At 43.4% G+C, this 22,045-nt stretch overlaps 1 long non-coding RNA gene across 1 annotated transcript in view; it reads left to right on the top strand.

Annotated features, from left to right (window-relative positions):
• Nucleotides 1–2,037: 2,037 nt before the first annotated feature.
• Nucleotides 2,038–22,045, top strand: part of LOC106604739 (uncharacterized) — a 51,186-nt gene continuing 31,178 nt past the window's right edge. The window contains exons 1-2 of the long non-coding RNA XR_006769864.1: nt 2,038–2,171; nt 9,784–10,296. This is a non-coding gene — a long non-coding RNA (uncharacterized lncRNA). The remainder of the gene's footprint in view (nt 2,172–9,783; nt 10,297–22,045) is intronic.

Raw genomic sequence — 22,045 nt, forward strand, 5'->3', positions numbered from 1 at the left:
TATTTCACAAAAGAAGTACACTGAGCCTTTACCAGTCCTGTGTTAGCGGTTTGATATAGCTGTCAAAAATAAACATCCACAACAAATTCTCAGCCCCCCCCCACCCCACCCTTCAATTCGGATTAAAATGCAATGGCTGTTTACCTTAAGGGATGGCTTTAGGACCATGCGGAGAATTGCTCGTAGAGCAGCTTCCAGCCTGTGCACCTTTTCTGTCACTTTTAAAAAGAGTGCCATTTGCTTTGTCGGTCAGCTGTTTAGGCAGTGCACCAATTGCTTTGAATTTGATGTCAGCCTTGTAAACCTTATTGTAATCTGAGAGCCAGGGGTTCATTTAATTTGGAATTGGGGAGCCCTCCTTGTTGCTATTTTATTCAAATTAAAATATAGATTGTGAAAGCTGTAGGCCTAATTGTTATTTTCATTTATTTGCCCAGTAGGCTAGTGCAATTTTGGTTTCGTGTAGACCTATTGGTGTGAAAAAACAACTTGCTATTTCCCCAAAATACATGTCTTGTTTTTGGCTTCAAAGACAATAACAATTGTAGACTATAACAAATGTGCATTGTCATGCAGTGACATAACAATAATTGAGATAACTATTTTAACTATTTATATTATCTCAACTAGGTAATCATTAACTTCTTGCTGTAGACCTACATCATCATCCTCTGCCTTCATCTCTACCTGTAGCTTACCTGCCTCTAGTATAATGCATTTCCACCTCTCACTCTATCAATCTTGCTTGTCCATCTACTCGAATTAAAATTCTATCTTGTAACAGGCCAATCTTGCTGGCAAAACGTCATTAAATATTAAGTTATTTAACTATAGTGTGGATGTAGGGCTGTTTTGTTGTATATAATGAGCACCCAGATGCAGCGTAGGCAACACAATGTCATCAGACAGAGCCATGCTGCCCGGGGGAAAAACGTTCGCGGGCCGCCTCTGCATTGGCTACTATGTTGCAATATTATTATTCTCCGAACAGTCTAGTTGATTCAAAACGTTTCAATATTATCTGAGCCGCCTCGTTCGTTGATACAATGTTGGCAGGATTGAAATAAACCCAACTCAATGGATACTGTTACTTACCCTATATTCTCGCAAATCGATACTGACTTTGTGACCAACATGATCATATTTACACTTTGTAGTTCATTTTGACACTAGAATAAATGTTTCTGACTCATATCGATACCACATAGACCGTTCTCGACTAAGAAGTTGTTTGTTTTTGGTTCAGTTGCCGTTTAAATATGTTTCGAACGGTCTGAAAAAACGTTGTCTTACAGACAGGGTATCAAGAAAGAAGCAGCAGGAGGCCTAAGAAATATTTCATTTGGCAAGTGACGAATATCATGTCTGTGCTCTTGAAATTAGGATGTACAGTTAGAGCCATTTTAATTAATCTCCTATGAGACGGGCAAATCAGGAGACCGCCTGAAAAAAACGCGCCAAAACAGCAGAATTGAGGTAGGGCTAGCCCGTGCCCTCCAAATCCACTCACCCAAATCGTTGACATCATTTGTTGAATAATTTCACCATTGACTTTTGTTTTGTTTAATACTTTTGGAATTATACATGTTTAATGTTTATCAATTACAACCAATGTTCTTATAATTTGGTGCAGGGCGAGTTTGGCAGAGAAATTATACAAGCCATGAGTGTTGGAGAAGATAAGAAAACTGATGCATTGCTGAACAGAGGTCAGTCTTGGAGGTCGGTGTTTTGCCTAATATGGTTATTTGTTAGCCTACTAGAAAGCATAAAATGAACACTGGAGGCTATCTACCCTTTTTAGTTTTATTTAATGTATTTTCTAACCAAAAATGGTTTTTGAGTATTAGTATTAAGTAAATTAACTTGAGTTTATGTTTAGATTTCTAGGATTTTTATCAATATCCCATATAATAGGCCTATCGTATCTGTGGAGCTTCAAATCTCTTTCTCTCTCTCTCTCTGTCTGTGTTCTTGTTTGGAAGAACTATTTGGAAGAAATTCAAGATTTCAAGGACGCACGGATTTGAATTTAACTGGAGGGGCTGAGAGCTGAGGGGAAGAGTGACATAAAGAAGAGAGAAGTTCATTATCCAGCTGAAAAGGAAACCAATGGCTTTCACAGTCTCCATGGGAACCGGCCTTTCTTTTGCTGTCAAACCTATGATAAGGTACTTCACAGCATTAAGCACAAATGTTGCAAGGTAAAAAGAGGAAATATTGCTTTCAAATGCTAATAGATGTTAGATATTGATTGGCATGGTGATTCATGTAGAGCTGTGCCCTAAATGATCACCTGCTCTCCAGCCTTTTGGGAAATGGCGAGTTTTGGCATGAGTGGCTCGGAGGTTATCCATGATGGCTCTGTGAGGCACTGAGGGCCTAGACTGCCCCTGATAACTCTCTCTCTCTCACTGATAATAACATTTGGTAGGGAAAAACACAGACTAGCCACACTAAACTCACTGGAAAAGGCAAGCGAGTAGCATTGCCTTTGTGCATTTGTGTGGAAGCTGAATTTGAGCTGAAATTCATAAGCCAAGGATGATATCTGTTTACTTATTTTCTTTACTTGGTATGGTTAGGTACTTCCGCTCTTTCATCACTAACATTATGTAGACACAAATCTTAATTGGACAAGTACAGAGGCAGATATTCATAAACAACCAGACCCCCACCCCCCCCACCCCTCCATCTTCTCTCCTGTTTTAAAATGTAAAATCCCATAAATACCAAAAACAGGCTGCTCCGTGTCATCAGCATGAGTGGCCTTCAATGAGCTCCACAACACAATGGTGTTCATAGCCCCGGGAGCAGCAAGGTCAGGCCCAAGCACAAGGGCAGGCTGTGGAGGGTGGTGGAGGCCTAGTTAGTGGGGACCAGGGATTAGCATAGCAAGAGGGAGGCAGACAGGCAGAGGAGCCGACGGCGGGCTTGCTTGCTGAGGGGGCGGGTGGGCGAGAGGGGGCTGTGGCACTCCTGGCAAATAGTTTTAACCCCTATTATAGCAACGGTATGGTGCCTTGTCTTATCTGGGCCACTGCAGCCACCCATTAATATTCCGGACATATGGCAGCGCTATCTGTGTCATTGTCTATTAATGGGAGGGATAATCACTCATTCAATTATCAGCCAAAGAGCAATCCCGCCTGCCTACCCTTGGTTCTCACCAGCGCTGGAGCCAAAACAGAGATGCACCAGTGAGAAGGGGCGAGAGATAGTAGGGATTACACCATATTAGCAACTTTAATTAGACAGGTGGCAGGCAGCATGTGAACCAATAGGAGACTGACTCTGCCGGCGAACAAGAAGAACCTCTACTGAAATCAACAAAGGTCCCTGCATGAAATGATAAAGTGCCGTAGCTTAAAACAAAGTATTTCTTATGTTAATCTTGAAACTCTGCCATAGAGATGATCAATGTCTTCTTTGGCATTGGGCAGTGTATTGTTTTTGAGACAGCTCTACAGTCAGCTTTAGAAGCATCAAAGTAAGTCAGATCCTGGCTTTACCCCTGGTCAGAAGTGGAAGCTGATAGATACGACTCTTAATCGCTTCCTCTGTCTGCAGCCTGACCCTGGTCCCCGTGGACCAAAGGTTTGTGAAGTGATCCACTGCAGCATTCATCCCTGTTCATCTCTTTGGGGCCCCGGATCCTGCTCTGTCTGTCAGCCTGCTGTGGAATCCTGCTCTGTCTGTCAGCCTGCTGTGGGATCCTGCTCTGTCTGTCAGCCTGCTGTGGGATCCTGCTCTGTCTGTCAGCCTGCTGTGGGATCCTGCTCTGTCTGTCAGCCTGCTGTGGGATCCTGCTCTGTCTGTCAGCCTGCTGTGGGATCCTGCTCTGTCTGTCAGCCTGCTGTGGGATCCTGCTCTGTCTGTCAGCCTGCTGTGGGATCCTGCTCTGTCTGTCAGCCTGCTGTGGGATCCTGTGTCTGCTCTGTCTGTCAGCCTGCTGTGGGATCCTGCTCTGTCTGTCAGCCTGCTGTGGGATCCTGCTCTGTCTGTCAGCCTGCTGTGGGATCCTGCTCTGTCTGTCAGCCTGCTGTGGGATCCTGCTCTGTCTGTCAGCCTGCTGTGGGGCTCGTGGCCTGGATATGAGGGGCGACTAAGGGGCTACCACTATGATGACCTCTGGCCAGCTCCTGGCCTCTGGATGCACTCTGTTGCCTTTACCCACACAGGCATGCACTTAAACACACAAGAGGGCAAACACACGCACGCAGACACGTGGACTCTCTCTCTCTCACTCACACTATCGCAGTGAGTTTATTTCGTTCTCCTGTGTGCACCCATTCCCTTCAGGAGGTGGGTCATAAGATTGGGGTCACAGGGAAGCTGCAAGTAGGGAAGTTGTAGGGAGTGTAAGAAAGGTAGGAGGTGAAATGTTAACAAATTGTATAAAATCCAGAGTTTGATAAATTCTCACATTTTAAATTAACATAGGTGTCTGTGGCTGTGGAAGGCCTTTGTTGGAGGGCCCCTTTTTTCCACTGGAGTTGCGCTCTCACAGGGTCAGCAAAGTTACGAAAGTAATTAAAGCTCCATGATTCACCACTTGCTGCAGTGAAAAGAAAGCAAGCTGTCATTCTGATTTAGAAAAATAAATTACAATTTTAATAATGGTGTAGGGTGGGGGTACGAGGATGTCGGGAGTCTTGCTTGGTTGAGAGGAGGTGGGTAGTTACACATGGGGGGGGGGGGGTCCAGGGGTTGCTGGCAGCCTACTTATCAATAGTTGCAATTTTTTGAAACCGCATCCGTAGTACATTGCAGAGAGCACAAGTGCCCTTAAAAAAAGAAAATCCCGGAACATTAACATACTGATTTCATGTGCGTGGCAAAGGGCCTGAGCCAATATCAGAGAGGACTCAGCAGTCCTATTGTCTGCTGGGACTCTGGTCCCCTCTGATATGAAAATTCAATTATTTTATAACTAGATCTGGCGCTGCGTTTCGACAGTCGACGGTAGCGCCTTGCCAGCTGCATCAGTGTGGGGGACCACAGGCTCCTGATAGCGAGAGGGAGGCCTTTCACGCCATTGGTGTGTTTTTGGGGGACAAGATTACCTAAATGTGTTGCATTTAATGAATGAAAGTTAATTTAATGCCCTGCCATTATCTCACTCAGGTAATTCCAATACCGTCCCCAATCTATGTTTACACACACTCACTCATTCTTTAACACTTTGAATCTGATTCCCCTACACGCTGTCTGCCTCCAAATATGTTATGTATATATTTATTTTTCCCTGGTGTGTATATGCTTTGAAAGGTAGAAACTATATCACACTGAAGTCCTTTTCTATGAGATGTCAGTCATTTCCAGGAAGCAATTTCATTGGTTTAGAATAAATGCAATGTACAATATATTTATTTTGAAGGTGCATGAACATTGTTCAAAAATGCACACGTTTCCAGTTTGTCCACAAGGTGTCAAGGTATTTGTTTACGAGGTGATAAGGTTGTGCTTGCTTTTATTTAACGCATAAGGAAAAGGTTTTGGACCTTTACAAATCCAAATGTCCTTGAGAAAAGCAATATTGTAATAGGTGAAGTGTAGCGATTTACTATCTTGTGCGAGGCGGAAGTCTTTGTGACGTTACAGAGCTACAGAGCTGTATGTTGCTGCGTTCATTATCTAAAGACCGGCCTTGTCCTATATTTTCCCATCAGATACAGCAGTGTCGTCACCGTTACATATCCATGTTGTTGACTGAGGCTCCACTGTGCTGGCCCCCTCGACACCTACAGTCCTCTCCAGTTTGGGGGGGGTTCTGTTAGGAGCAAGGGGGACCGGAACCCCCCCCCATCTTTACCCAGCACTCCCCAAACCCTAACATGGACCTCCTTCTTTACCCACTTGGAACATGGTGAAGACAAACCTGCCTCCTGCCTCTGCTCATTAGGACATGGTGGAGTAGTGGAGTACATTCATACACACCCAGCAACATTAATTAGTATTCTCTGCAGGGGGACTGCCATTAGCACTTCATTAGCAGTAAGAGTACCATTCAGACAGGGGACAGTCAGTGTCCAACACAATATGTTCTGTCTCTGTCTCTGTGTGTCACGGCAAAATGCTCCAATGTGAAGAAAAAGGCCTCCTTTTGTTAGCACATGTGTGTTTGGTGTGTGTGTGTGCAAAGTACGCGTGTGCTACGCTTCCTTGCATATGCCTGCCTTCTTGTCTTCATGGTTAGCTGAGGGATAAGATTTTGTTTTAAATACCCAGGAACTCATATCCCCTCCAAACTACAGCCACGAAAGGGCTCATTTTTCCCATCCTTAAGAAAAGCTGGCCACACAGGTCTGTGCTGTGTAAGCGTGTGTTTATTTTAAGAATAACTCTCTCTGCCCTCTCCCTGCTCTGGTCTGCTGTAAGGCCAAGGGCTTTGCTATCAGCAGTGTGTAAGCTCAGATAGTGGGGCTGGTTGGTGTGTAAGCTTTTTACCTCCGGTCACAGGGAAGATCTGATGAGCAGGCATTCTGGTCCCCTTTTCTTTTCTCTCTACCTGCACACCAGAACTAGGGAACAGACATGGGGAAGAGACAGGAGAGTTCCAGCCCCCCCTCCTCACCCCTCGAACGTACCGCCCCCACCATCAGCTCCCCTGTTCCCCATGGCTCAGGCGGACGGTGGCGGTGGTACCTTTCACTTCCCTAAATCCTAGAGGCGGAGAGCTGTCATTTGCCAATTTGGCCTGAATGAGGTGGCGGCGGATTGAATGTCGTTTTCCCACCAGGCTTCGCCATCCAGCCCAGCAGGAGAGGGAGGGGGGCAGTGGGGAGGCGGGAGGGCGGCAGTGGGGAGGCGGGGAAGGGGTGTAATGCTAGAGTAAAATGAGCGCTTTATGGCATCTAATAGTATGTGATGGTGTCACTGATGTGGAACTTCCAGTAAAGACACCGCAGGTTGTTTGCCTTGCTTGCTCTCTCTCTCTCTCTCTCTCTCGCTCTCGCTCTACCGGCTGGGCGCTGACACACCTGTAAGATTATATGGGCCCAGCCTCTCCTCTAAGAGCTGTAATTTCTCCCTGATCAATATAATTATACATCTCCACATCACCCTCTCTAATGTCAATGGGCCACGACTGGTCCTGTTCCGTGTTGTTGATAAAGCCCCCTCAGTACACACACACACACACACACACTATATACATATATACACTACATAGCCAAAAGTATGTGGACACCTGTATTTCATATTCAGTGTATTGCATTGGGGCTATGTGGGGGGGAGTAAAAACATTTTATTCCAAACATCTCATTCCAAAATCATGGGCATTAATATGGAGTTGGTATCCCCTTTGCTGAAATAACAGCCTCCACTCTTCTGGGAAGGCTTTCCACTAGATGTTGAAACATTGCTGCAGGGACTTTCTTCCATTCAGCCACAAGAGCATTAGTGAGGTTGGGCACTGATGTTGGGCGATTAAGCCTGGCTCACTGTCAGCGTTCCTATTCATCTCAAAGGTGTTCGATGGGGTTGAGATCAGGGCTCTGTGCAGGCAAGTCAATTTCTTCCACACCGATCTTGACAGACCAATTTTGTATGGACATCGCTTTGTGCATGGGAACATTGTCATGCTGAAACAGGAAAGGGCCTTCCCCAAACTGTTGCCACAAAGTTGGAAGTACAGAATCCTCGAGAATGTCATTGTATGCTAAGATTTCCCTCCACTGGAACTAAGCCCTAGCCCGAACCATGAAAGACAGCCCTAGACTATTATTTCTCCTTCACCAAACTTTACCGTTGGCACTATCCATTGGGGCAGGTAGCGCTCTCCTGTCATCCGCCAAACCCAGATTCGCTGTCGGACTGCCAGATAGTGAAGTGTGATTCATCACTCTAGAGAACGCGTTTCCACTGCTCCAGAGTCCAATGGCGGCGAGCTTTACACTACTACAGCCGACACTTGGCATTGTGCATGTTGATATTAGGCTTGTGTGTGGCTGCTCGGCCATAAGAAACCATTTCACGAAGCTCCCGATGAACAGTTCTTGTGCTGAAGTTTCCAGAGGCAGTATGAAACTCGGTAGTGGGTGTTGTAACCGAGGACAGACGCTACGCGCTTCAGCACTTGGCGGTCCTGTTCTCTGAGCTTGTGCAGCCTACCACTTTGAGGCTAAGCCGTTGTTGCTCCTAGACGTTTCCACTTCACAATAACGGGATTTACAGTTGACCGAGGCAGCTCTAGCAAGGCAGAAATTTGACGAACTGACTTGTTGGAAAGGTGGCATCCTATGACGGTGCCACGATGACAGTCACTGAGCTCTTCACTAAGGCCATTCTACTGGCAATGTTTGTCTATGGAGGTTGCATGGCTGTGTGCTTGATTTTATACACCTGTCAGCAACGGGTGTGGCTGAAATAGCCAAATCCACTAATTTGAAGGGGTGTCCACATACTTGTGGCCATGTAGTAGGTTTGTGTTGTACTGGTTGTATAAAGCACACAGGGAAAGGGAGGGGTCACAGGAAGTAAAGGGGTTTCCTTTAGGGTTATTGTAATCTTCATTAATCCCAGGTAGACTGGGAGCTTTGAATGTCCTCCTCTCGCACTCCACTCCAACCTAGAGATACGGGGAAGATGAAACTTAACACTGGGACATGGCTCAAGGCTACGAGCCTCCCCTCACCCCCAACACACACACACAGCCTACCTCTCTTCACACACACACACACACACACACACACACACACACACACACACACACACACACACACACACACACACACACACAGACACACACGCCCAAACACAGACACACACACACGCACACACACACACACACACACACCCACACAGTCAGACACACACACACACACACACACAGTCAGACACACACACCCAAACACAGACACACACACGCGCACACACACACACACACTCAGACAACACACACACACACACACACACACACACACACACACACACACACACACACACACACACACACACACTCAGACACACACACACACACACTCAGACACACACACACACACACAGAGTCAGACACACGCACCCAAACACAGACACACACACCCAAACACAGACACACGCACACACGCACACACACACACACACACCCACACAGTCAGACACACACAAACACAGACACACATACACCAACACACACGCACACACACACACACCAACACAGACATACACACAGAAACACACAATCAAGCATTTCACTGACTGCCTTATCGATTGCTAGCATGTTAGTCTAAAGCCTCATTGGGCACTCATGCTCTGACAGATGGGAGGTTAAAGGCTTCTTAAATGTCTATATCAATCTGCAGGGTTGTCACGGTGACAAAGACTGGAAACAGAACATCATTAGCTGTCAGCACGTGTCACGCAGGATCATCAGAACAACATCCTAGAAGTGGATGGATGGCCCTCACTGTCACTATCTCTATGGACATTAGGGCTAGATCAGCTTCTAATGGTATTGCTGTAAATACCGTTTCTGACCCCAAATGGTTTTATAGTTTGAACTCAAATGATCACTAATGTATTTGTACTTAGTTAACCTGCTCAGATGACATGAGTACGTCTTAGAAATCCAGAAATGCAATATCCAGTATTACAGTGGATCTAATAGCACTGGATTACATTGTTTTTCTTAATACAATCTGTTGAATACTAACATGCTTTTGACCCAGTGAGGGTATTGTCCTTTCTCAGCCACACAACGAGCATTGTAGTCCATTCTCCTGGGATAGGAGACATTTTGTTTTCGTGCTCTTTTCACACCAGCACTCCCTTTTCCCACAGAAACCCTCTCCTTTCTTCCGTTCCAAGGCAGCCCTTTTCAAACCGGGAAGCTCCAGGTCAGTTTCCCTTTCCAAGTTTTACGGCCTGCCATGTTGTCTATTCTGCTCAGCTATTTAAAAAATGTTGAATATCAACAATGGCTTTCACTGGTGTATTGTCAACTTTTGTATGAAGCAATCTTGGCTGAATGAGATGGGTCCCAGAGCAGGGAGGGCTTGGCTGCGGCATGCACCGCAACACCACTGGCGCCTGCCTGGCTCTCTCTCTCTCTCTCTCTCTCTCTCTGCTGCAGGCAGGATCAGGGAGGCAGGAGCAGCCGTCCCTCTAGTCCCTGTCTCAGCCCAGCCGTTGGGGTCTGCATGGGGCTGGGAAAGCCACCCCCTCGTCAGTCCACTCCGCGAACCCATCCTCATCCTCCCCCTGCCTCTGGCCCTGTCGTCTGGGAGCCCCCGAAGGTGTGACACCTCACACAGGGATCGGAGAGCAGGAGCCCCGGGGGTCAGTCAGAGCTGGGTGAGTGTTTGTGCGTGAGCTAGTAGTGGTTGGGAGTTGTGAGGGAGGGAAGTGGGGGGGTGGTGTAGGGAGAGCTGGTGTGTGTCGCTCTGTTCTGTTCTCTGAGTTCGGTTCTCTATAGCTCTATGCAGTTCGGAGGTGGCAAAAAAGCTAAGGGCAACACGTTTTTGGCCTTCATGATTCACAATGTTTTTATTTGCAAATTCATCGAGTAGGAATGCATTTATTGTACGATAAATCATGGAAACATTGTCACGTCCTGTCTGGCAAAAATATCAGCTGACTACAGATATCTAATTCTCTGTAAAGGTATTATCTGTTGGTCCTGATGCCATCATTGTGTATTGTGTGCCTATTGAGTGACAAAGTTAGTAAAAATTGTCGGGCAAAAATTCAAGTCACATGGTGGACACGGACAACAGAAGAGGTAATGTGATAAGTATGGCCTTCAGAGCAGGTGTGTTGCTTTAGATCAGAGCTCAAACTAATGGCCAGTTGGTGATATTCCTAATAAATACAAAGGTTTGACAGACACAATACAGCTTGCTGACTGTAATGTACTGCATTGTATTCATACACAAATTACGTTAGCCTAGCTCACATGGATTCAATCGGTACCACTTTTAGAGGACTCTAAATCGAACTTCAAAACAACTCCAAAGACAACCCTCGTAACAGTTTATGTAATGCATGGCATGATTCACTATTCCCTTCATACTGAATACCTTTATGCGTTTATGCTGCTGATCATGTGTTTGTACAAGCACGTGCGTCCGTGTTTTGAGTGAGTGAGTGAAGGAAAGAAAATATAAAAGTGAGAGTGCTCCAGTGTTGCTGTCAGTGAGGAGTGCAGTGAGTCTGTGAGATCTCCTCTCCACTGGAGCAGCAGCTTGTATCTGTCATTGACATGTCAGTCTCCGGGGCATTGAGCTGTCCTCATCTCACCCCTGTTGTGGGACACTTGCGTGCGGGCACTATGATTCAAGTCAGCACCGTATGCAAGTACAGTTGAAGTCAGAAGTTTGCATACACCTTAGCCAAATACATTTAAACTCAGTTTTTCACAATTCCTGGCATTTAATCCTAGTACAAATTCCCTGTTTTAGGTCAGTTAGGATCACCACTTTATTTTAAGAACGTGAAATGTCAGAATAATAGTAGAGAATGATTTATTCAGCTTTTATTTCATTAATCACATTCCCAGTGGGTCAGAAGTTTACATACACTCAATTAGTATTTGGTAGCATTGCCTTTAAATTGTTTAACTTGGGTCAAACGTTTCAGGAAGCCTTCCACAAGCTTCCCACAATAAGTTGGGTGAATTTTGGCCATTACTCCTGACAGACCTGGTGTAACTGAGTCAGGTTTGTAGGCCTCCTTGCTCGCACACACACTTTCAGTTCTGCCCACAAATCTTCTATAGGACTGAGGTCAGGGCTTTGTGATGGCCACTCCAATACCTTGACTTTGTTGTCCTTAAGCCATTTTGCCACAACTTTTGAAGTATGCTTGGGGTCATTGTCCATTTGGAAGACCCATTTGCGATCAAACTTTAACTTCCTGACTGATGTCTTGAGCTGTTACTTCAATATATCCACATAATTTTCCTCCCTCATGATGCCATCTATTTTGTGAAGTTCACCAGTCCCTCCAGCAGCAAAGCACCCCACAACATGATGCTGCCACCCCCGTGCTTCACGGTTGGGATGGTGTTCTTCGGCTTGGAAGCCTCCCCCTTTTTCCTGCAAACATAACGATGGTCATTATGGCCAAACAGTTCTATTTTTGTTTCATCAGACCAGAGGACATTTCTCCAAAAAGTACGATCTTGGTCCCCATGTGCAGTTGCAAACCGTAGTCTGGCTTTTTTATGGCGGTTTTGGACCAGTGGCTTCTTCCTTGCTGAGCGGCCTTTCAGGTTATGTCGATATAGGACTCGTTTTACTGTGGATATAGATACTTTTGTACCTGTTTCCTCCAGCATCTTCACAAGGTCCTTTTCTGTTGTTCTGGGATTGATTTGCACTTTTCGCACCATAGTGCGTTCATCTCTAGGAGACAGAACGCTTCTCCTTCTTGAGCGGTATGACGGCTGCATGGTCCCATGGTGTTTATACTTGCTTCCTATTGTTTGTACTGATGAACGTGGTACCTTCAGGCGTTTGGAAATTGCTCCCAAGGATGAATCAGACTTGTGGAGGTCTACACATTTTTTTTCTGAGGTCTTGGCTGATTTCTTTTGATTTTCCCATGATGTCAAGTGAAGAGGCACTGAGTGTGAAGGTAGGCCTTGAAATACATCCACAGGTACACCTCCAATTGACTCTATTCCTATATTGTTAGTACTGCTAAAAGCATATTACCCTCGGTCAGTAATGTTCAGAACCTAATGTCCTGTAAGTGTGATGCCATACTGTCTGTTTTATTTTCCAGAATGGTGTCAGTTCTGATTTAGTGCTTGTGTGGTGGGAAGTGTCTTTTTGAGGGGGTAGCTGTATTTTCTAATATAGGTTCCATGTTGACCTCTCCCAAAAACATTTGTCCTCATTCCAGATATGCAGAAAAGTTTATGTAGAGCACAGGAGGCTGCTGAGGGGAGGACAGCTCATAATAATATCTGGAACGGCGCGAATGGAATGGCATCATACACATGGAAACCATGTTTGATGTATTTGATATCAGTCCACCTGTTCCACTCCAGCCATTACCACGAGCCCGTGCTCCCCAATTAAGATGCCACCAACCTCCTGTGGTGTAGACTATGCACACGTTCATGTGCTATTGCTTGTATTGTACATGTTGCCAAATGTTTTTATAAACTCTGTAGTTTGGGTCCTGGATGCTGATTGGCTTAAAGCCGTGGTATATCAGACATGATAAACTGGGTGGTTCGAGCCCTGAATACTGACTGGCTGACAGCCATTGTATATTAGACCATATACCACGGGTATGACAAAACATTTATTTTTACCGTTCTAATTACGTTGGTAACCAGTTTATAATAGCAATAAGGCACCTTGGGGTTTGTTATATACAGCGCCTTAGGAAAGTATTCAGACCCCTTGACTTTTTCCACATTTTATTACACTACAGCCTTATTCTAAAATGGATTAAATAAATGAAAATCCTCACTAATCTACACACGGTATACCATTATGACAAAGTGAAAACAGGTTTTTTGACATTTTTGCAAATTTATGAAAATTTGTAAAAATTATTACCTGATTTACTTAAGTATTCAGACCCTTTGCTATGAGATTAGAAATTGCGATCAGGTGCATCCTGTTAAGTTGATCATCCTTGAGATGTTTCTACAACTTGATTGAAGTCCACCGGTGGTAAATTCAATTGATTGGACATGATTTGGATAGGCCCACACCTGTCTATATAAGGTTCCACAGTTGACAGTGCATGTCAAAGCAAAAACCAAGCCATGAGGTCGAAGGAATTGTCCGTAGAGCTCAGAGGCAGGATTGTGTCGAGGCACAGATCTGGAGAAGAGTACTAAAACATTTCTGCAGCATTGAAGGTCCCCAAGAACACAGTGGCCTCCATCATTCTTAAATTGAAGAGGTTTGGAACCACCAAGTCTCTTAGAGCTGGCTGCCTGGCCAAACTGAGCAATCAGGAGAGATGACCAAGAACCCAATGGTCACTCTGACATAGCTCTAGAGTTCCTCTGTGGAGATGGTAGAACCTTCCAGAAAGACAACCATCTCTGCAGCCTTTATGGTAGAGTGGCCAGATGGAAGCCACTCTTCAGTAAACGACACATGACAGCCTGCTTGGAGTTTGCCAAAAGGCACCTAAAGACTCTCAGACCATGAGAAACAAGATTCTCTGGTCTGATAAAACCAAGATTTAACTATTTGACCTGAATGACAAGCGTCACGTATGGAGGAAACCTGGCACCATCCCTACGATGAAGCATGGTGGTGGCAGCATCATGCTGTGGGGATGTTTTTCAGCGGCAAGGACTGGGAGACCAGTCAGGATAGATGGCAAAGATGAAAGTACAGAGAGATCCTTGATGAAACCCCAGACCTCAGGTTAACTTTCCAACTGTACAACAACCCTAAGCACACAGCCAAGACAATGCAGGACTGGCTTTGGGACAAGTCTCTGAATCTCCTTGAGTGGCCCAGCCAGAGCCCGGACTTGAACCATGATCGAACATCTCTGAAGAGACCTGAAAATAGCTGTGCAGCAACGCTCCCCATCCAACCTGAAAGAGCTTGAGAAGATCTGCAGAGAAGAATGGGAGAAACTCCCCAAATACAGGTGTACCAAGCTTGTAGCTTCTTACTCAAGAAAACTCGAGGCTGTAATCGCTGTCAAAGGTGCTTCAACAAAGTACTGAGTAAAGGGTCTGAATACTTATGTAAATGTCACATTTCTGTTTTTTATTTTTAATACATTTGCAAAAGATTCTAAAAATCCGTTTTTGCTTTGTCATTATGGGGTATTGTGCATACATTGATGAGGGGATTTTTTTTTTTAAACATTCTAGAAGACTATAAACTAACAAAATATGGAAAAAGTGAAGGAGTCTGAATGGTTTCCGAATGCACTGTTGGGCCAATGCACATTGTGTCGTGCTTAAGAACAGCCCTTAACCGTGGTATATTGGCCATATACCACAAGCCCTCGAGCATTAATGTTTAAATATATCACGGTATGACGCAAAATTACTTGTTTACTGTTCTAATTATGTTGGTAACTAGTTTATAGTAGCAATAAGGCACCTTGGGGGTTTGTGGTATATGGCCAATATAGCACAGCTAAGGGCTCCATCCAGTCACTCTGCGTTGCATCGTGCATAAGAACAGTCCTTAGCCGTGGTATGTTGGCCATATACCACAACGCCTCTGGCTTTATTGCTTAACCTCCCTGGGCAAGGTCACAACAGCCAGTGGAATCGCGTGGCGCGAAATACAAATACCTCATAAATGCTATAACTTCAATTTCTCAAACATATGACTATTTTACACCATTTTAAAGACAAGACTCGTTAATCTAACCACACTGTCCGATTTCAAAAAGGCTTTACAGCGAAAGCAAAACATTAGATTGTCAGGAGAGTACCCTGACAAAAATAATCACACAGCCATTTTCAAAGCAAGCATATATGTCACAAAAACCAAAACCACAGCTAAATGCAGCACTAACCTTTGATGATCTTCATCAGATGACACTCCTAGGACATTATGTTATACAATACATGCATGTTTTGTTCAATCAAGTTCATATTTATATCAAAACCAGCTTTTTACATTAGCATGTGATGTTCAGAACTAGGATACCGACCGCAAACTTCCGGTGAATTTACTTAATTTCTCACGATTAACGTTTACAAAATACATAACAATTATTTTAAGAATTATAGATACAGAACTCCTTTATGCAATCGCGGTGTCAGATTTTAAAATAGCTTTTCGGCGAAAGCACATTTTGCAATATTCTGAGTAGATAGCCCGGCCATCACGGCTAGCTAATTTGACACCCACCAAGTTTGGCCCTCACCAAACTCAGATTTACTATAAGAAAAATTGGATTACCTTTGCTGTTCTTCGTCAGAATGCACTCCCAGGACTTCTACTTCAACAACAAATGTTGTTTTGGTTCGAAATAATCCATAGTTATATCCAAATACCTCCGTTTTGTTTGTGCGTTCAGGTCAGTATCCAAAGGGTGACGCGCGAGCGCATTTCGTGACACAAAATTTCAAAATATTCCATTACCGTACTTCGAAGCATGTCAAACGCTGTTTAAAATCAATTTTTATGCGATTTTTCTCGTAAAATAGCGATAATATTCCAACCGGGCGACGTTGTATTCATTCAAAGAGAAAAAGAAAAACATGGAGAATTCACATGAATCTCTAGTGTCATTGTTCTCAGCCTGACCACTCACAAAATCTCCTGCTGTTTTTCGCCCAGAGACTGGAGAGACGTCATTCCACTTTCTGGCGCCTTCTGAGAGCCAATGGAAGCCTTATAAAATGTCACGTTACAGTAGAAATGCTGTATTTTCGATAGAGATGCCACAGAAGGAGAACAAATTGTCAGACAGGGCACTTCCTGTATGGAATCTTCTCAGGTTTTGGCCTGCCATATGAGTTCTGTTATACTCACAGACACCATTCAAACAGTTTTAGAAACGTTGGAGTGTTTTCTATCCAAATCTACTAATTATATGCATATTCTCGTTTCTGGGCAAGAGTAGTAACCAGTTTAAATAGGTACGTTTTTTATCCGGCCATGCAAATACTGCCCCCTAGCCCCAACAGGTTTTAAATAGACCCTGGTTAAGTTGTGAGTTGATGTGTTGCTACCTCTGGAGGTCCAGCAGGGAGCACAATCTCCTGTTTCACCTCTCAAATTGAGCTAAACTCACCCCTCCTTACCACAGACAAGGTGACCACCAGCAGCACCCTCCTCTGAGGCCAGCCCATCCATTATCCTGTCAACATGCCCACTTCCACACCTTACTTTGGGCTCCGCACAGAACAATGGCTGTAATGAAATCATCAGTAATCCCCCAAAATCATCTCGTCACGCTCAAGGTAATTAATGTATTTGGAGGGCGATGGCTAACTCTTAATTAAATTGTGCCCTTTTTTAATGAGACCATGACTGAGACAAAATGTATGGTCACTATCTCCATTATCAAATGCTTGGCGTGCAACAGAGATTTGTCATATTCACCCAAATTATGCACAGATTAGGCATAATGACGCTAATGATTAATATATCAATTTATACTTGTTTGTTTCTCTCTTAAAGATTTGTTAAATTACCTTTTGTAATTACCTCAGCCAGCTCTGGCTACTGTAAAAGCCTCCATTTCTGCAATTAATGCACAAGGTATTCCTATTCCGCATTTATTTTTGGGGAAAATACAGATAACTTCATGGTATTAATCATATTACAACATTGGGTTTATTTAATTAATTAAAGATACACTCTGCAAATTAATTTTGCATTCTCACAATATTATCTTAAACTAATGAAGGCTTGACAAAGAGACTGTTTCATTTTTTTAAAAGGTGCTAGATTAGTGGTATCTCAATTATGGCTAAAACAAAAAGCAGCCGCGTGCTGGCGCATGACGCGAAGCAAGAAAGTGACGATTCAGCACTTTCTCCCAAACAATAAAGGAGAAAGTTTCTATTGTTTTGGGAGAACTGTAGAACATGCCAATGACTCAAAAGATACATGGGAAATAATGAGTGCTGTAATTAGCCATGAAGCAGGCAATAAGAGTCTTTAAATTGATAATGCAGAGTAGACAGAGGTGGTTCATAAAATGTGATTTACAGGTGGCAACATCACTAAACAGGAAGGCATCATCAGCCTGCAGACAGACAGGGTATTGTTTTATAAAGCCAGCACCCTAAGTTAGAACAATGACATTAAGCATACCGTACCCAGAGTCATATACACTCTCTATGGCTCTGACTGTACTTACCCCTCCGTCTCAGCACACATCTTTTGTGCTGACTGCATAGTATTCACCACATAACACATATAGTGAAGGCATCCACAAGACTAATAGACCACCACAGATACAGGGCTACAGTTCATCCAGAGAGGAGATGGCTGGATATGATTTGCCCATAGGGTCAATTGAGATGACAGAGATTACAACAGATTATAATCTAAAGGGTTTTTTTTCAATTGAGGAAATTGTCAACTACAGAATCTGCTCTGAACAAACATAGAAGTAGTCATGATAGGTCCTCATTCTAAAACAATGGGTTGTTAGAACCCCCGGCTTGACTCACTAGCTCAGAAGCAATGAGCATATTTATAGAAATGTTCTGCTTAATTAAAACTTAATCGAAATTAGCTTTCAATGGTCGTGATCTTATAATGCAGGGTAATTCTTCATTTAACGCACCATATACCAAATGTGTTCTTATGGCTGTTTTTTTAAATCATCCATACTAAAAGTAAGGAATTATTGTTTTAAAATGTGCTCCAGGGAGGAAAAATAATTGAAATGCTTCTTCTCTAATGCCCTTTTTGTGCCCTTTTTTTATGACATATGTTAATTATAACTTTGAGTTTCATTGGTTAATAACCCTTATATGAAATGCATATTTTGCTTAAAGGCCCAGTGCAGTCAAAAATGTGATTTTCCTGTGTTTTATATATATTTCCACACTATGAGGTTGGAATAAGGCTGTGAAATTGTGAAAATTAGAATAATGCCCTTTTAGTTTAAGATATGTTTGAAAAGACTGCCTGAAATTTCAGCCTGTTTTGGTGGGATGGTGTTTGCCTTCTATGGTGACATCAACCATGCGGTAAATTAGTTAACAGACCAATAAGAAGGAGAGTTCCAAACCTCTTTCCCAATAAAAGCTCATTTTCAGTTTCCCCCTCCCCACACAAACTACTCCCAGACAGTCCTAGCAAAATTCTTGCTTGAGAAATGTCCCTTTGCTTAGAGGCCATTTTAGTTTTTGACCCTTTTTAACCATTTAACAGTAAGGTAATTGTTACCCAGAAATTATATTGAGATAAAAACAGCTGCATTGGACCTTTAAGGAGTCCTTCAGGAGTGACTAAATGATTGCCTAAACTGTCTATTCAACTTAGTCACACATTAAGTGTGTTATTTATTCTAAAACACAAGTAAACAACCCATTACACTTTAGTGTTCAGGATATTCATTTGAAATAACCTTTTCTGGAGAGGGAGAAGCTATTGCTACAGTCCATTTAGGCCTGAGAGTTGTAGCTCAAAGGTGACTGTATCTTATGTCTGTAAGGTGAATGCTGTCTCCTCAGTGCATGTGTGCGTGCGTGTTCACACGTGTATAGGTGAGTAAGCGAGTCTGTGGGTGTGCTTGAGAAAATGTGTTTATGTATGCAGCCACGAATACGACACCAAGTAAGACAGATAAACCCAGAAGTGACTAGCCTCAGGACACTCTATTGGCTAATTGAGATGGAGCAGAGAGAGTGCTGGGTGGTCACGCCTTGTCTGCTGATGACAGTGGTGGGTTAAAGAGATTACACCAGGGTCTGTGTGTGTCAGCAGCCATGGCCCGGCCTTGCTCACACTGGAACATAATGAGCAACGACATGCTTGGGCTGCTGGGAAAAAAACAAGCCTCCATTTCAGGCATTCCTCACAGACAGCTACAGGAGGGACATAACATGTTGCATGTTGTCTTTGCGTCCCAGCTCAATTGAGATGGTTACATTCCAGAGGGCCCAACAAAATCAAATCACATTTTATTTGTCACATGCGCAGTTAAGAAAAATATTTACTAAATAAACTAAAGTAAAAAATAAAAGGGCAACAATAAAATAACAATAACGAGGCTATATACAGGGGTACAGGTTAGTCGAGGTAATTTGGGTAATATGTTCATGTAGGTAGGGGTAACGTGACTATGCATAGATAAACAGTGAATAGCAGTAGTGTAAAAAAAAGGGGGGGGGGGTCATTGCAAATTGTCCAGGTAGCCATTTGATTAGCTGTTCAGCAGGCTTATGGCTCGGGGGTAGAAGCTGTTAAGAAGCCTCTTGGACTTAGATTTGACGCTCCAGTACCACTTGCCGTGCGGTAGAAGAGAACAGTCTATGACTAGGGTGGCTGGAGTCTTCCTTTCCTCTAGAGGTCCTGGATGGCAGGAAGCTTGGACCCAGTGATGTACTGGGCCGTACTCACTACCCAAGGTGCAATTTGGGTGGTGGTGGTGAACGTAGGCATAATGCCTCAGAGCTGAGCCTCACCGGTGCAATGAAAACACAACAAGTGACTTTTCTGCAGCAGTGAAAAAAAAATGCACCTCTCTCCATTAGCTCCAACAGACATATGAAACACCACTAAAGGTCATTGGCCCCCTGTGAAAAGGGGAAGTTAGTAATGTTCTAAGTGTTGGTTTTGTTTATTTTTGAAGGTGTGATGGACAGTCCCTCCATCGAATGACTGACTGGGTCATGGACATGGCTTTCAATGACATGATGCTCTAACAGTCACACACTGCCTCTCATCCTCTGGTTCATGAAAACCACTTCCCCCAGCCCTCCTTTACACCCACTATGTGATGCATTGGGAGCAGTGATGCTATACATACAGGCATCTCTTGCATCTTTAGCCTATGGAATGACCAAATGTTGAGGAGTTGTTAGATCTGTCTGTTCTCTGCAATGTGTTAACAAAATCTGGGCATTATATTGTTTTCGAGAGAGAGAACAGTCTTTTGTTTCTTTTGGAAATTGACCCTCACATATTTCCCAAATATGTATTTATAGATGGCATACAATCCTTGACATAGACTGTTTTTCGAAATGTTGCTATTGTGACAGATAAATCCTTAAAGATGCCAGCTAAATGAACCGTGGACAAATTAATCACGGCTGCTCACTGTCGGCTACTACTTGATATGCTTGGCTACAACAGTGACGTAGGAGTTGCCGCGCACATGATGCAAACTGGTGTGATATCGTTAGGATTAATAAACAGCCAGTAATTCCCGTCTGCTGCACTGATGCTGTTGCTCGTTAGTAAAATAATAATAATAATGATACGCACAATTGAGGAATATTGTCTGACACTGGCACACAGTTCGTGATAACCTTTGGTGTTCCATCGACTATTATGCATGGCACATTATGACATTTTTAAAGGGTCTATAGACAGCAGACTGAAAACATACTGTACAAAAATATGGAAATAGGAATACTAAACCGGCTAAATGTAAATTAATTAACAATAATGTACGCCCTTTAGTTTTATTCATAGACATACGGAGTATGTATCCTGGTTATTTAACTTTGCAAAAATCTTTAATTTGGAGGATTCAAAGTTGTGGTAATTTTGCCAATGCAATTAGTACATTATGTAATCTCTGGTGAAATGTGATTAGAAGCTAAAATGACCCTGCATTACATCCAGACATTAAACACATGAAAATATAGCCTATATGCAGCAACGCATGCGGTTAATAACATTAAACATCTACAGTAGCATGACTTCGTACAAATGTTATGACTTTTACAATAAACGAGGGTAATAATCCCACTGTCCTCCTCTTCCTTGAAGTGACCCATGCATATTATTTTAGGACTCAGCCGTTCACACTGGCACAATGGGAACAGCAGACCGTACGTTAATTGCATCTTCATTTGCATTCCTGGTCCAAAAAATCATGCAAATCTTAATGAGACAGTCTCTATTGTGGTTGTAATTGAAAACCCATTCTTTATTAATTACTGTTTCTCAAAGGCCTTGTCCGCAGTCACTGAGCTGAAACAAAAAAGTTATTGATTCCAGAGGCCGTGGGGTTTAAATGGACATCTAATGCAATGGTTTATAGTCCGTTTGAGGGAATATCCATATTTTCGCAGGCCAAATGTAGAGTTTTCCCTTATGGATTAAATAGAGAACTGGCGGATCAGTTTCACATTTATAACACATTTCTTTTCACTTTCATTGTATGCCAAGCAACAAACCCAGCAACTAAAACCACCACAATGATTTATTTACAGGTATATTGATAAGGCTAGTTAAATACCACAGATACACCTCTCTATTCAGTTTAGGGGGTTTAAATCAGCCAAAAGTCTTTATTTAAAATGATAAACGCATAAACGGACACGTCTAATATATTTATTTCAGTGGGGATATTATGTTTTTCATGCGCCTTGCAGCACTGCTCCAGCACATTGTCCGTCCTGAATTCAATTTCTCTGACCAAAAGCTTTATTCAGTCAGTTACGCTAAGCTTG

This window comes from Salmo salar, chromosome ssa05 (assembly GCF_905237065.1).
Source record: "Salmo salar chromosome ssa05, Ssal_v3.1, whole genome shotgun sequence".
NCBI classification, from domain to species: Eukaryota; Metazoa; Chordata; class Actinopteri; order Salmoniformes; family Salmonidae; genus Salmo; species Salmo salar.